This window comes from Schistocerca americana, chromosome 1 (genome assembly GCF_021461395.2).
Source record: "Schistocerca americana isolate TAMUIC-IGC-003095 chromosome 1, iqSchAmer2.1, whole genome shotgun sequence".
NCBI classification, from domain to species: Eukaryota; Metazoa; Arthropoda; class Insecta; order Orthoptera; family Acrididae; genus Schistocerca; species Schistocerca americana.
In genome coordinates this window covers 756,523,765-756,537,701 of record NC_060119.1, presented here as the reverse complement: position 1 = coordinate 756,537,701, position 13,937 = coordinate 756,523,765, and the positions used below count along the sequence as shown (strand labels likewise).

Genomic DNA, 13,937 nt, shown 5'->3' with positions numbered 1-13,937 from the left:
TTTCTGTATTATACGGTGCACTGTTATTGTTTTACAATGTACCACAGTGATGTAGATGAATTCGAGACGAACAATTTGATACAGGACACTTGTGATCTGTCACATCGAGAAACCATCTCAAATTGGCCTAAAAATCTATCTAAGCTGCAGCGCTTGCGCGTCACGCGAGATTTTCAGTATTTTCTCCCTCTAATAGCGCAAACTGATAGCTCTTTGGAAAAAATGAGTAGGAACTTATTTGTAGGAAATTTAATGCAGTTTAATTTTGGCACTGTGACTCGTTTACGTCACAGCCCACGGTTTTCGGGTTATTCAATAAAAAAGTACTTTTTTTTTTGTTCAGAATCACCAGTACTATCATTCCTGAAAGCGTGTGCCTTAGCTCTTGGCGAACCCTGTACGTTACCAAGACTATTATTACTAATTTGTTGGGTTGCCAGGGTCTTCATGAGGTCTAGACGTCTCAACACACACAAATAATAATTATAAATGGCTAGAATACGATCCTTGCCGAAAACGTCAGTTTTGTTTTGGATGAATGTGAAAAAGAAAGTAAAGGAGAAGATGAAACATGGTAACAGCAGTCATAGCTACGTCAGTACTTTAACAGGCACAGTACCGTTGTGCGATAGGGTGTACGTACTTCGGCAGACATCACGACCCTCGGTTCGTGTCCTTGTTTGGACTGATTTTCAATAACTTTACGTTAATGATTTTACGGGAGATAAGTGTCCTTGGAAATAATGCTGCTTGACTCATCTGGAATAGAAGTAGTAGATATTTCAAGAATAAGCACTTAGTTGAAGCATAGTGCCTTTCGACGATTCAAACCTGCGTCCGGCCATCCTGATTTACGATTTCCCTAAATCGCTCCTGGAAAATGTCGGGACGGTTTCTTTGAATAGACACAGCCGATTTCCTTCCCCATCCTTCCCTAATCCGACGGGACCGATGACCTCGCTGTTTGGTCCCCTCCCCCAAACCAACCAACTAACTATATTATCTTTCCTGTAGCCTATCACATTTTTATATATACTCCCATTTCATTTAATGCTTGACATTGACCTGTAATGAAAACGACCATGAATATATATTTTCAATTGAACTTACTGGTACCACATAAATGGTTAATTTCCAGAATGATTGCATTAAATGAAAACTGCCAAAACGTAATTAATTTTATTGAATTCGCCCATTATGCAATATGTTTATGATCTATTTGTTTACATAATAACTCATAGATTACTGATATCACATTGGTTGTTGTATGTATGGTATATTTTATAGGGCCTGAAGATGACGTTGTTACGACGTTGAAACTAGTTGCCAAAATAAAATCGACGCCTTAAATACAGCTGGAGGAATTTTTTCATTTTTTAATATAGATTTATACCAGCTGACGTCCCACTGTCCTCCATTACAGCTATGGATGTACGAAGATATCAATGTGATGCATCATACTTACAGTCTTATCTTCCTCATCGGCTAATTCAACTTGGGAAGGATCCCACAGTCACGAATGACACTCAAGTACTGGGTATACAAATGGACTCAAACAGATCTATGTGGATGCTCTACCTTGAATCACTGTCGATGATAATCCTATACGACGTTAGTTTGTTAAGTATGGTAAAAAAACAAGAAAAAAGTTTGTTTCTTAAGCAAATCATCATACTTCTTGGCAAAGTCACCTTTGCGGGATATACATTTAGTCCAGCTGTCCCCCACCTTTTCATCCCATGAGAAAAATAGATTCTGTCAAGCTCTACAAAATACTCGTTGACTACAACTATCACTTCCTCATTTGATGAAAATTTCTTCCCAGCAAAACCAAAGATTCAAGTTAGGGACTGGAAGAAGTCACTTGGGGCTAAGTCTGACGAACAGAATCGATGAGGAAACAGTTCAAAGCTCAAGTCACGCACTTTCGCCATTGTGGGATGGTGCGTTACCCTGGTGAAATAGCGTTTTCCACGTGCCAACCTTGGTCTCTTTTCAGCCAACGCAACTTTCAAACGAGCCAACAATGAACCATAATAGGGCCCAGTTACTTTTCTGCCCTTTTACAAGTAATCTACGAGTATTATTCCTTGAGAATCCCAGAAAACAGTGCCCATCATGTTACCAATTGACAAGAAAGTATTTGCCTTCTTTGGTGCACTTTCACCAGTCTCTGTCCTTTGTTTTGAGTGCTGTTTTGACTCTGGTGTGTAATGTGGATTCGAGTTTCATTAACACTTACAAATCGGCGCAAAAAAATCTTGCAAATTGTGATTAAACATTACCAGACACTGTACTGAAATGTTGTGACGGATGTGCTTTTGATCGACTGTGAGCAATCAAGGTACACTCCTCGCACATAGCTTCCTCGTAGCCAATTCTCGCTTGCAGCATATTATGCACTCACTTTGTTGAGATGCTTACAATCTCAACAGTTTCATGAATTTTTATTCGGCGCTTTTTCATTAGCATATCATGGATTTTGTCAATGGTTTCCTTTGTGGTGGACTCAATTGGACGGCCGGAGCGCGCTTCTTGTGGTCATCATTGACGGTGCAGAGTCCAGTTCTATTTTGATTCACGGTGCAATTCAATGCGTCAAATGAAAGTATTTAATAACAGCACGAAACCCGGCTTTCTCCATTTTCAATCGCAGTCGACACGCTGATCAGTTCAGACGGCTGTCGACAATGAACTGTACGATGTACGTTGTTGAAATTCTTTATAGGATCTTTGGAATAATCAAGGTTACCAACCATGAGGCGCAACAATAACGTTCCATTCTTTCATGGAAATTTACCAGATTTATCAAACCACTCTCGTAAATTTAACACTTATGACTGATCTTATTGATTCCTCGGTGATGATGCTATCGAACAGTATCGAGGCTTTTGTGTAACCACGCGGATTACATAACATTTGTTTACTCTGAGCTTCACTGCCAGTTTTGCAACAGTACTGCAGCTGTTCCTGCATTTTGTCACAGTTTCTGATAAAGCACCCACATGGTCGTCCGTGGATAGCCTGTCAGCTACTGACGTATGTGACTTGGATAAAGAGGAATTCAGCTAAGCTGTCCACTTAGAAAATTTCCAGTACTATTTAAGAGTTTGTAATCTTATTTTCATACAATTAATTATACAAAAGAAAGCGACGCATAGTCTCACAGCATAGCTACTGTATGTTAATTTCAAGAACACCAGTATCAACTAGGTATTTCAAGTGGAATTACAGTCTCAAAGAGACGAATTCAACCGTGTCTTAATCTCCGAAATTCTGTTTATAATTTCGGAGAAATTCGTACAGTATTTAGCAATTAGGAGTGTTCTGTCGGGCATGGATCCTCGAATGGAAATGTCGCGTCCGACTGGTTAGGCGCTCCAGCTATTTACAAATTCGGGAAAGATGTGAGAAGTTTATTTTAAAACTGTTACTAATCATACTTTGCTTCAGACTGACACACCAACTGGAAGGCAAAAGACATGGTGCCTAAGAACAATTCATCAGTTAACTGCGGTGAAACTATGGTATGTTGGTGTCAGAATTTGAACGAAAGGTGAATTTTATAAATGGAATGAATCAGTGAAAAAGGAAATTAACGTACAGAGTTTGCTATATAATAACCTCTCATTCAAAAACAACAGAAGTTTAATTACGATATATTCGTATACATTTACAATGTAATATTACCTCAGCAACAGTAACAAAATGGAAATCACAGAAGAAAGTGATCATAGACAATTCTATGACATTCCATTCAAGTCATCGGGTGTTCGAAGAAAGATCAGGATTCAGCGTCCCGTCGATGACTAGATCGCTAAAAACTGAGCACAAGTTCGAATTGCGGAGTTACGGGGCAGGAAATCGGCCGTGTCCTTTTAAGAAGGAACCATCGAGACGTTTACCATTAGTGAAAACTACGCTTGGGTGACTAGACTGACGTTCGAACCGCCGTCCGGTTTCGAGTCCACTATGGAGCACTGTGTCACTTCGCTTGCTTAGTGTGTTCGAAATGGCCAGTGACTACTGTTAACACACGTTTCCGTTTGCTCGTGCGATGACTTCTGGACAGACATGAGATTTAGGCAATATCGTCGCACACACTGCAACAATACGATGGTTTAAAACTTCTTGGGTTATGGGAATTTGTTGATAGGCTTCATCTTTCAGCTTACCCCAGAGTAATAAATTTCACCTTTGTACGTGCAGCTCAGCTGTTCTCGTCATGATCCTCTGCGTTCTCCGTAAACAATTAGAATATTTATCTTGATTTGTGAATGTCAATTTACGAGTATTCACAACAACCAGAATTTGATTGATTCGAACTATACAGACAGAATAAAAAGCTACCATTTATCGTTATTGCTGTTTTCAATTCCTGGGCTGGCAGCGGATGAAGAAAGCTTTATTCCCGTTGTGTCCTTTTTATACGGATGTCGCGGCAATGTACTACCTGTTTCCTCCTAATGCGACGTGACGTATTTCCTTATGTGGTTACGAGATCAAAAACTTCCTCGTGAGACAGCAATCAGTTTGATGTTCAAAATGTATGACTTCCGTTTATCGGATTTCGGAAAGTGAAATGAGGTTGAATTCACCTCTTGGAGGTCTGCTATACAAGCGGAAACACTTCGATCCGTAAAAGCGAAATTTAAACCGGTATCTCAGACAAGAGACTTTATGTCATGTATTGAGGAGAATTATGAATATTGAAAGATTGCGGAAGGATTCGAGCTTAGTTGAATTATGGCCTTCATGACGCTGTCAAAGAACAGTAGACCGTATGTGTTCATGTCTGTGACTGGATATAAGACTGCGTACCAAATGGTACTATACTCTGATTAACATTTCGAATATATTCTGAACAGTAACAGTGCTATGAGACATCCCTGAGAGCAAGTGATGTCACTTTCGTTCCTCACGATGTCTTTTAACCCTAGATTACTAAATCCTCGTTAAAATTTACGAATGCAGTTGGTAACAATTCGCGATGTCCGCAAATCTGGAATTATCAGTATATGGTGTAAAACAGTACATTTTGTACTGATTTTATATGTAACAAAGCGCTGGAGATCTTATAATTGTAATTAACTAGTGCATAAACTATAAATTATGACTTCCTTTGAATAAAATTTGGAGTAGTAAAATTTACGATAGTTTAGTAGCAATGCAACTTTTTCTCGCCTTTAGTGTTCCAGGGTTAATGGAGATGGATCATACCGTGGAATCCATCGAAATTAATGTCCTCATTCGCGTAAAAGATTCATTTCGGTCAGATTCCGTTATTGAAAATATTCTACATCTAGAGAGATTCGAGGGGACTACATTTCGGGCATCTCTCTAGTGCATCAAGAAATTTATGACTCGCTACATTGAGGTGGATTATACGCTATACTCGTGCTAGGAGAAACATTTCGTTGTCTCGATTTACTTCTGTACTTTACCATAATCTCGCCATGTGGCAGTTTATCAATGTTGAACTTCACAGTGAACCAACAGCACTTATTAGAAGATCGAAATTATGGCGCCACGAAAAACTTAAATAATGCTCCTCACAATTATTTCATTATGGAGCCTACCCCTTACCAAAAAAAAAAAAAAAAAAAAAAAAAAAAACAGCCAAATATTTAATGCTCTAGTGGTCCTTGGTCGAGAGCTCAGGAAAAAGAAACTCGAATGGCCGGCAACGTTGACTGCGCACTTCGAAATGCTTTTGTTTCTTTGTACGCAGTGGCAATTATCCAACACGTTAGTTGTGCAGTCAGTTGTAACTATCTAAATGTAAACATTGTCATGAAAGTGTAGCTATGCAGAAGTGAGAATAATAAGGGTAAATCTCGGCACCGACCCAATGCCCTCCTCCTCTCCAGAGGCACTAATGTCCAATCTGTCGGCTGGATGACCCCAACCCATCAGAGACGACAATTACTTTTGGAATTCAATCCAGGATATTGATATAAAAACTAGTGATCATAAAACATAAAACCACCCATTCCTTCCTCGTCAGCGGAATTCTGACAAAGAAAATTTATTTCAGTGCCAGAATTCAAATAAGCCACCTTTAGGTCGAGCAGCATTACATTATTGCCTCTTCAAGTCAAAAGAGGGGAAAGCACGCAGGAAAGTCTTCTCAAGGAAGTTTCGAAGCTTTAGTATTGTCATTCCTGCCACAGAGGGCTTCTTGTCGTCGTAACACACCGAAACTTCATTTCTACTGTGCATGCTTCGGCGACCACCTCTTAGTATTTTACGGTAAGCTTGATGACTCTGGAGTTAAGACTATTCGAGAGGAGAGGTGTTGGTCTCCCCTTCTGAAGAAAAGGAATATCTGAGTATAACGCTCCGTTGAGGACGAGTGTAGCAGAGGCGGAGAACAAATTGGGATTGGACGAAGATCGCAAAGAAATCGGCCCTGACCTGTACAAATGAACCATCCCGTTATTTGCTTAAGTGGTAGCGGTAAAGTACGGGATACCTAAATCTGGAGGTCTGGGCGCGGATCTGAAACCTAGTGCTACCGAATACGTGTCTAATGTCTGAAACATGGCGCCACCCCTCGTGCATTTAGGTTGTCTCTGGTTGCCCTGGAGGCCGGCTCCGGTCTCGTAAACTGACATGCGGCTGGGAGAGCGGTGTGCTGAGTACATGCCCCATCTAGTGACGCCTGTGGTCTGAGGATGACACGGCGGTCGGTCGGTTCCGTTGGGCCTTCATGGCCTTTAGGGCGGAGTTTTAGTTTTTAATTCGGTTGCCCTAAATCGCGTCAGGAGAATGCCGAAACAGTTTCTGAATCAAACCATGGCCTATTTTCTACCCAGTTCTTGTCTGGGTCGAGCTTGTGTTTCATTTTTAAAGCTTTCGGCGTAGACTGGACATTAACTTCTAACCTGTCTTTGCCTTGCTTGTGTGCTTCCACGTATTAGTTCTTTTCATAAACATGTAGCGAATATTATGAGCAGCTGCACTTCAAACACGCACATTATGTGGATGTTTGATCATCTGACTATTACGAATAGTGGCGTCACTTATATAGTAATGGTGTTTCGATAGACGCCGTCACTCACTTTGTTTTCATCAGAGGTAGCAATTTTAAGAAGTCCTTCATATGGATCATATTCAAGAGCAGTACGGTCATGTTTGTACTCAGCCATTCTCTTTTTACAATTAAAGGAGAAGACTCCTAATGACCGTTCATCGAGCTTCGACCGAGCGTGGTAGCGCAGTGGCTAGCACACTGGACTCGCTTTTGGGAGGACGACGGTTCAAATACGCGTCCGGCCATCGACATGTAGGTTTTCCGTGATTTCCTTGAATCACTCCAGACAAAAGCCGGGATAGTTTCTTTGAAAGGGTACTGCCAGTTTCGATCTTCAACCTGAACGAAACAGTCCGAGTTTATTCTCCGTCTCTAAAGACCCAGTTGTCGACGGGACGCTAAACCTTCATTTTTTTCTCATCTTCCGGTAAATTTGCGATGGACAAAATAAATATTTTTATGGTGGCTCAAAGTTCCAGGTTAGGTACTAAACGAAACACACGCAATACTACTGCTTTTCAAGGACTTTTAAAGGACGTGTAAAGAAAACTATTCCACAGATCATTTTATTACTTGACATGCCATAGTCTGCATCACGTACCAACACAGCGAAAAATCATAGTTGATACGAACGCTACCCCTGTGCCAAAATGTCTTCATCTTGTCCTCGTACTGAACGCTTAAGGAAGAACCGCGAAGTCACGATGAAATTAATTAATAAACTTCTAGAAATGTATAGCAATCACTCGTTTTACGCGCATGAATGAATGAAACGGTTATCACGACCGCCACAGCGACCATTATCCTTCAGCCTTCCGCTTTAATGATTTGTTGAGGAATGAGAGAACACTTGAATGATGGCGAACTTTTCTCACAACTCAGTGGTGCAGTGGCCACGATCAGAACTAAAAAACAAAAACAAAAAAACAAAAAAAACATATTCGCCTTGTAGTTAGCGCAGACGGCGAAGCAGGACTCTTTCGTTCAGCTGCAATTCTCGATTACTTACCTCAAGAAGCACTCGTAACCGGAGGACTTCGCGTTCTGACGTAGCTGAAAATTAGACTGCGAGTAAAAGACTTTGAAACAGGTTAGAAAGAATGGCGAATGTCCTAGAAACACGCACTTAAAGCGGGCTGCAGCCAACTCGAACGCCGGCTTTCAACTGATATGCCCGGCACCCGCCTGGTCCGGTTAGGTAAGCCGCGTGTTATCTAGTTGCCTCCTGAGGATCAAGTACGGCACCTGCTATAAAAGGTGTAACGCGAAACCGGACGTCTTCCTTTTAACGTTTTAACTTCTTTTCCTTTGTCTAAGGTTTCGCTTGTTATCTAAAAAGTAATCAGAGACTGAAAGAAGATAGACTAGGCATGACGAAGATGGCAGCCGCGGATGCCCCTCGCTGCGCTTTATTGGCGTACATGGCACACTCTTAATGTTTCTTCAAGAGCAACGAAAATAGGCCAAGGTGATGGATACAGATAGCGCTAATGCCTCGGGATTACAAGGAGCTTTTTACGTCTTGTCTGTCTTCAAAAATTGGACTGAAATGTTTTAAATTACTTCACGATATCATTCTTAGGCTTTGATGACTTTAATTATACGCTGAAGAATTCACTACCTAAAGAAGACACAAACTTTGGACTAGTCCTAACTCCAATGGAAACGCTGGTTGAAATTATATAGCGAGTGAACTTCAGTGTTTGCAATAACTTACTCCCTCAGTTGACAATGAAGTAATTAAGAAATACCTGCTGCTGTTAAAAGATGTGAATGTCAGCAAACGCGTAAGTACTAGTCTGGATTAATAATGGAAGTACACAATCACTGTTACTTACATTCATGAGCCAAGAGATCATCACCACTGCCCACGGCGATATTGAGAAACGCCTAGTGGCGTTGCGCGCTCGTGAATCGGTAAGGAAAGCACACTCAGGGAGTAGAAAGAAATGGGGAATCACTGTAGCGACGATACGAGCTGCAAACGCAGAAATTCACTGACATAAGCTACTTCGATGAAGGATAGTTCGTTATCTACATCTACGTGATTACTCTGCTATTCACAATAAAGTACCTGGCAGAGGGTTCAATGAACCACATTCATGCTATCTCTCTACCGTTCCACTCTCGAATGGCACGCGGGAAAAACGAGCACTTAAATTTTTCTGTGCGAGCCATGATTTCTCTTATTTTATCGTGATGATAATTTCTTCCTATGTAGGTGTGTGCCAACAGAAAGTTTTCGCAATCGGAGGAGAAAACTGGTGATTGAAATTTCATGAGAATATCCCGTCGCAAAGAGAAACGTCTTTGTTTTAATGATTGCCACTCCAATTCACGTATCATCTCTGTGACACTATCTCCCCTGTTTCGCAATAATGCAAAACGAGCTGCCCTTCTTTGTACTTCTTCGATGTCATCCGTCAGTCCCATCTGATGCGGATCCCACACGGCACAACAGTACTCCAGAATAGGGCGGACAAGCGTTCTGTAAGCAGTCGCTTTGGTAGACCAGTTGCACCTTCTAAGTGTTCTGCCAATGAATCGCATTATGGTACAGCGCCTGGGAACTGCCATCTCGGAAACGGTGAAGGTGGTTCAAAATGGCTCTGAGCACTATGGGACTCAACTGCTGAGGTCATTAGTCCCCTAGAACTTAGAACTAGTTAAACCTAACTAACCTAAAGACATCACAAACATCCATTCCCGAGGCAGGTTTCGAACCTGCGACCGTAGCGGTCCTGCGGTTCCAGACTGCAGCGCCTTTAACCGCACGGCCACTTCCGCCGGCGGTGAAGGTGGTCGGCTGTGAGCATCTGTGGAAAGTGATTGAATGACGCTGAAACCGCAAGTAGGCGACAAGGTTCTGAGTGTCCACGACTCATCATAGGTTGCGAAGTTCGGAGGCTTGCCCGCTCTTAAACAGGATAGGCGGTAATATGTGTCACAAGTGGCGACAGAGCATAATGCTGGTGCAGCCGCAAGTGTTTCGGAGCACACCGTTCAGCCCAAAATGTTATACATGGGGCCCCACAACACATGATCCCTTCATGTTACCATGTAGATCAAACTACATGGTCATTTACGATTGCAGTGGGCACTTGATCATCGAGATTGGTTCGTGAATCTGCGGAAACGTGTCTGCAGGTCATGTGATTTCTGTTTCCTGTTACACCATGTCGATGGTCGGGTCCGTCATTCAGATGAATAGTTGCTCGAAATATGCACTGCGCCACGGACGGAGGCTAGTGGAGGCAGTGTTATGCTATTCGTGACATTCGATTAGAATTTTATCGGATCTGTAGTGGTAATTGAAGGCGCCATGAACATTATTGCGGACCACCTGCGTCCCAACAGGCTTGATGTCTTCACCGACAGCGATGGTATCTTCCAGCAGGATAACTGTCCGTGTCAGAAGGCCAAAGGCGTGCTGTAATGGCTTGAGGAACATTATAGTGTGAACTCATGTCGATATCTTCTCATCTTTCTAACCTCGGTGAAATAAATCTGGCTTACTATCAGGCGCCAGGTTCTCGTCTATAAACCACCGGTCTGTAATTTACTGGATTTGAGAGAACTGTGGACAGGCATCCGGTGTCACATACCTTTGTAAGCCTACCAAAGACTTATCGAATTCATGCTACGCAGAACCTCGTCTGTATTGCGTTCGAAAGGTGGGAAGGTGACCAACATTCAATCAAGTTAGTAGTCGTATTGTTTCGACTTAGTAGTGTGTGTGTGAGTGTGCGTGCGTGTGTGTGTGTGTGTGTGTGTGTGTGTGTGTGTGCGCGTGTGTACATATGCCAAATGACACTTTCATTTTGTTTCTGTCTGTCTACTCTTCGGTCCAAATGTCGTAAACGCAAAGGCTGCTGTCAGTGAAACACGCGAGAAAGACGGTTTGATGACGATGTAATATCGCACACGTACACACCATCGGCTGCATGTAAATAATTGTCTGTGACAGGTAGAACGGCCACCAGAGTTATTCGTGTTTAGCATTGTTAGCAAACCTGGTAGGATACACACGGAGCTTGAACAGCGTCATGAGTTCAGTGGTTATTGTGAAGGACACAGAGATACCACGTACTCGTGTGAGATAACATTAGCAATATCTGACAGAGGCTGAATGGGGCATCATTGAGGTCTCCGTTTGGGCGGCTGGTGAACTGTGCGTTTTCCAGATTTGTGGAGCGTACGGATGTGATAGTGATTCGATGCTGAACAACCTTGGAGAGTGAAGGCAGACATACTCGCCGCCAAGGTTCCGATCGACCGCATCTGACCACCTCAAGGGTGGATAGGTGTGTTCTGCACCCAGGCACATCGAAACCCCTTCACATTTGCGCCTGCCATTCGAGAATTAATAGGCACGGACTGCTGATGAATGGCGTGGCATTATTGCCTGTTCTTCACTGCCTCGGAGGACCATCGATGGCGAATACGGCGGCGACCTGGAGAGAGCTTTCCTTCTTCCACTGTTTTAGAGAGGCACTCCCGTCATGGTGTCATTGTGGGGGAGTCATCTTACATGGCTTCAAGTCACGGCTGATAGTGCGACAACATTACAGCACGGACATATATGCGTCTCCATGAGTTACTTCTCTTGGTACAGTATCGTGGTGCCATTTTTCAACATGACAATGTTCGTCCACACACGGCACGTGCGTCTATGAATTGTTTGCCGTTATGCTGAGTTACTCCAGTGGCCGGCGTGATCCCGAGATCCGTCATCGATAGAATATGTGAGAGACCAGCTCGGATATGAGTTCCGTTCCAGTGCCGGTATCCAAGATATCAAGCACCAATTGCAACCGTTGTGCACCAGCTTGCTCCAGGAGTGGATATAATGACTCTATGACACCATTCCCCATCGAATCAGTGTAGGCATCCAGACCAGAGCGGGCTCATACTGCCAAGGTCTTTGTAACTGTGACTCGTTATTGTAATCATTGAAATAATATCACACACCCCCTCAAACCGTCACGATTCATTTTGTGTCCTGCTTCCCTTCTGCGTGCTTAACTTTTTTCGTCACACAGTGTGTATAGGTTCCCAGTGAAAGCATCGAATAACGGCTGCATGAGGTAATATTTATTTGTCATTAACTGGATGGATATCGGGAATTTCGTGCACCATCAGCAGTTTGGCCGAACATAACATTTGTACTACAGGACAGGCTTTAACCCTTACTTTTTACTAAAATGAAATTGGTTCAAAATTTCCCTTGTCGTAAGTGGTATTGTGAATTTCCAGTTCACTTATGACAAGGGATTAGATTATTACGGATTTCAGTTTATCGCCAAATCCAAAAAGCGAAACTGATCTGTAATGATAACGACCATACCCCATGCTCAAAGCAAACAGCCTTTCCAGTCTTCCAGTGAAGAATGACGAGCGGTACACGAATGATTGGCACAGAGCGACGTGCAGCAATGGTGAGATAATGGACTCGCATTCGGGAGGCCGCTGGTTCATATCCCCACCCGGTCTCTGATTTAGGTTTTCCGAGGATTCCCTAAATCGCTTTAAGAAAATGTCTGGGTGGATCGAAAGTGATACAGCCAATTTCCTTCGCCAGTCAGAGCTTGTGTCACTAACAGTATCGTCGTCCACGGGATCTTCTTCCTTTCACGAGTGGCTCGTCGCCTTGCGCACGTGAAGGATGGTGCGCAACATACCCGATGATATCACTCTTCGAGTGGCTACAGCAAGAGAACGCCTGCCAGATATTTGATCTACATTAGGAACGGTTGGAAGTTCACCGATGCATCCGATAGGCTACTCGCAGCCCTGCTCGTGGGAACAATGTAATGACAAATCGTTGCGAACAATCGTCGCGCCTTTTTTTTTTGGTTCTGTGTGACGCAGCTGAACGACGTAACGCAGCCATAAATTTCGGCCGCGTGTGGCTGATCTGTTACATTAACGTTCAAGCTCTGCAGAACCTCTGTGGTGCAGAAATGCCGCTCGTGTGAAGCTAGACTCAGCTAAAGCTGGTCGTGCAGAACTGATTGACTGGTCGCTACAGGAATGTTTCAACGCTCTTTCCCTGGGCGATAGGGTACACGCTTGGCTAGATTCTCGGTATCAGCAGTGTTCTCGTATGGCAAAGTACGACGTGTAACGTCCTGGCCAAGGATCACTTTGCGAAGTATTAGGTTCTCTTTCCAGAACTGCCGACAGCAACGGAACACAGTCGCATGATAATGAAAATCTCACATTAAGGCGCCATACTTGCTTTTGTGCGGGACTAGAACGGTTTATGCAAAAATAAGTGTCGTGTGACTAGAGCCTCCCGTCGGGTAGACCGTTCGCCAGGTACAAGTCTTTCGATTTGACACGACTTCGGCGACTTGCACGTCGATGGGGATGAGATGATGACGATTAGGACAACACAACATCCAGTCCCTGAGCGGAGAAAAATCTCCGATCCAGCCGGGAATCGAACCCGGGCCCTTAGGAGTGACATTCTGTCGCACTGACCACTTCTTTTTTTTTGTTGGGTCTCCTTCCTCCCCTTCAACCGATCCTTACGCTTGCCAATTTCTGCCTTCTCGGCCTGGCTTCTATGCCGTTAAAAGAACGTTTAATACAAATAATGCTTCTTCTGCATCAAGAAAAGAAAAACAGTGTTGTCACTGCAGTGGAAATTTCAAGGTGCGTTGCTTCTGCAGCAAAGGAAACGTTTCATTACTGTCGATGACTCTTTGCTGCGAAACTTTTTTTTCATCTTGTTTTTTGTTTTTTTAACTTTTTTTAATATACAAAAAAGGTGTTTTTCTTAATTTTTTGTTTCCACTATTCTCTGCGTGAGATATCTCGGCTTATTGACGGCACCCAACGCTCGTCTTCTCGAGGGTTGCCTATTATGGTATATCCCAAGCATATGCTTGGTCTC

The 13,937-nt window shown here is 43.1% G+C and overlaps 1 protein-coding gene across 3 annotated transcripts in view; it reads right to left on the bottom strand.

Moving 5' to 3' along the window:
• Window positions 1–13,937, bottom strand: part of LOC124611594 — a 293,459-nt gene that overhangs the window by 183,441 nt on the left and 96,081 nt on the right. Inside the window, exon 1 of one of the 3 annotated variants that reach the window (XM_047140259.1) lies at window positions 8,046–8,180. The exons of the other annotated variants lie outside the window; for them this stretch is intronic. The gene's annotated coding sequence lies outside the window, so the exon portion shown is untranslated. Of the gene's footprint in view, window positions 1–8,045; window positions 8,181–13,937 lie in introns of those variants that run through there. 3 annotated transcript variants of the gene reach the window in all.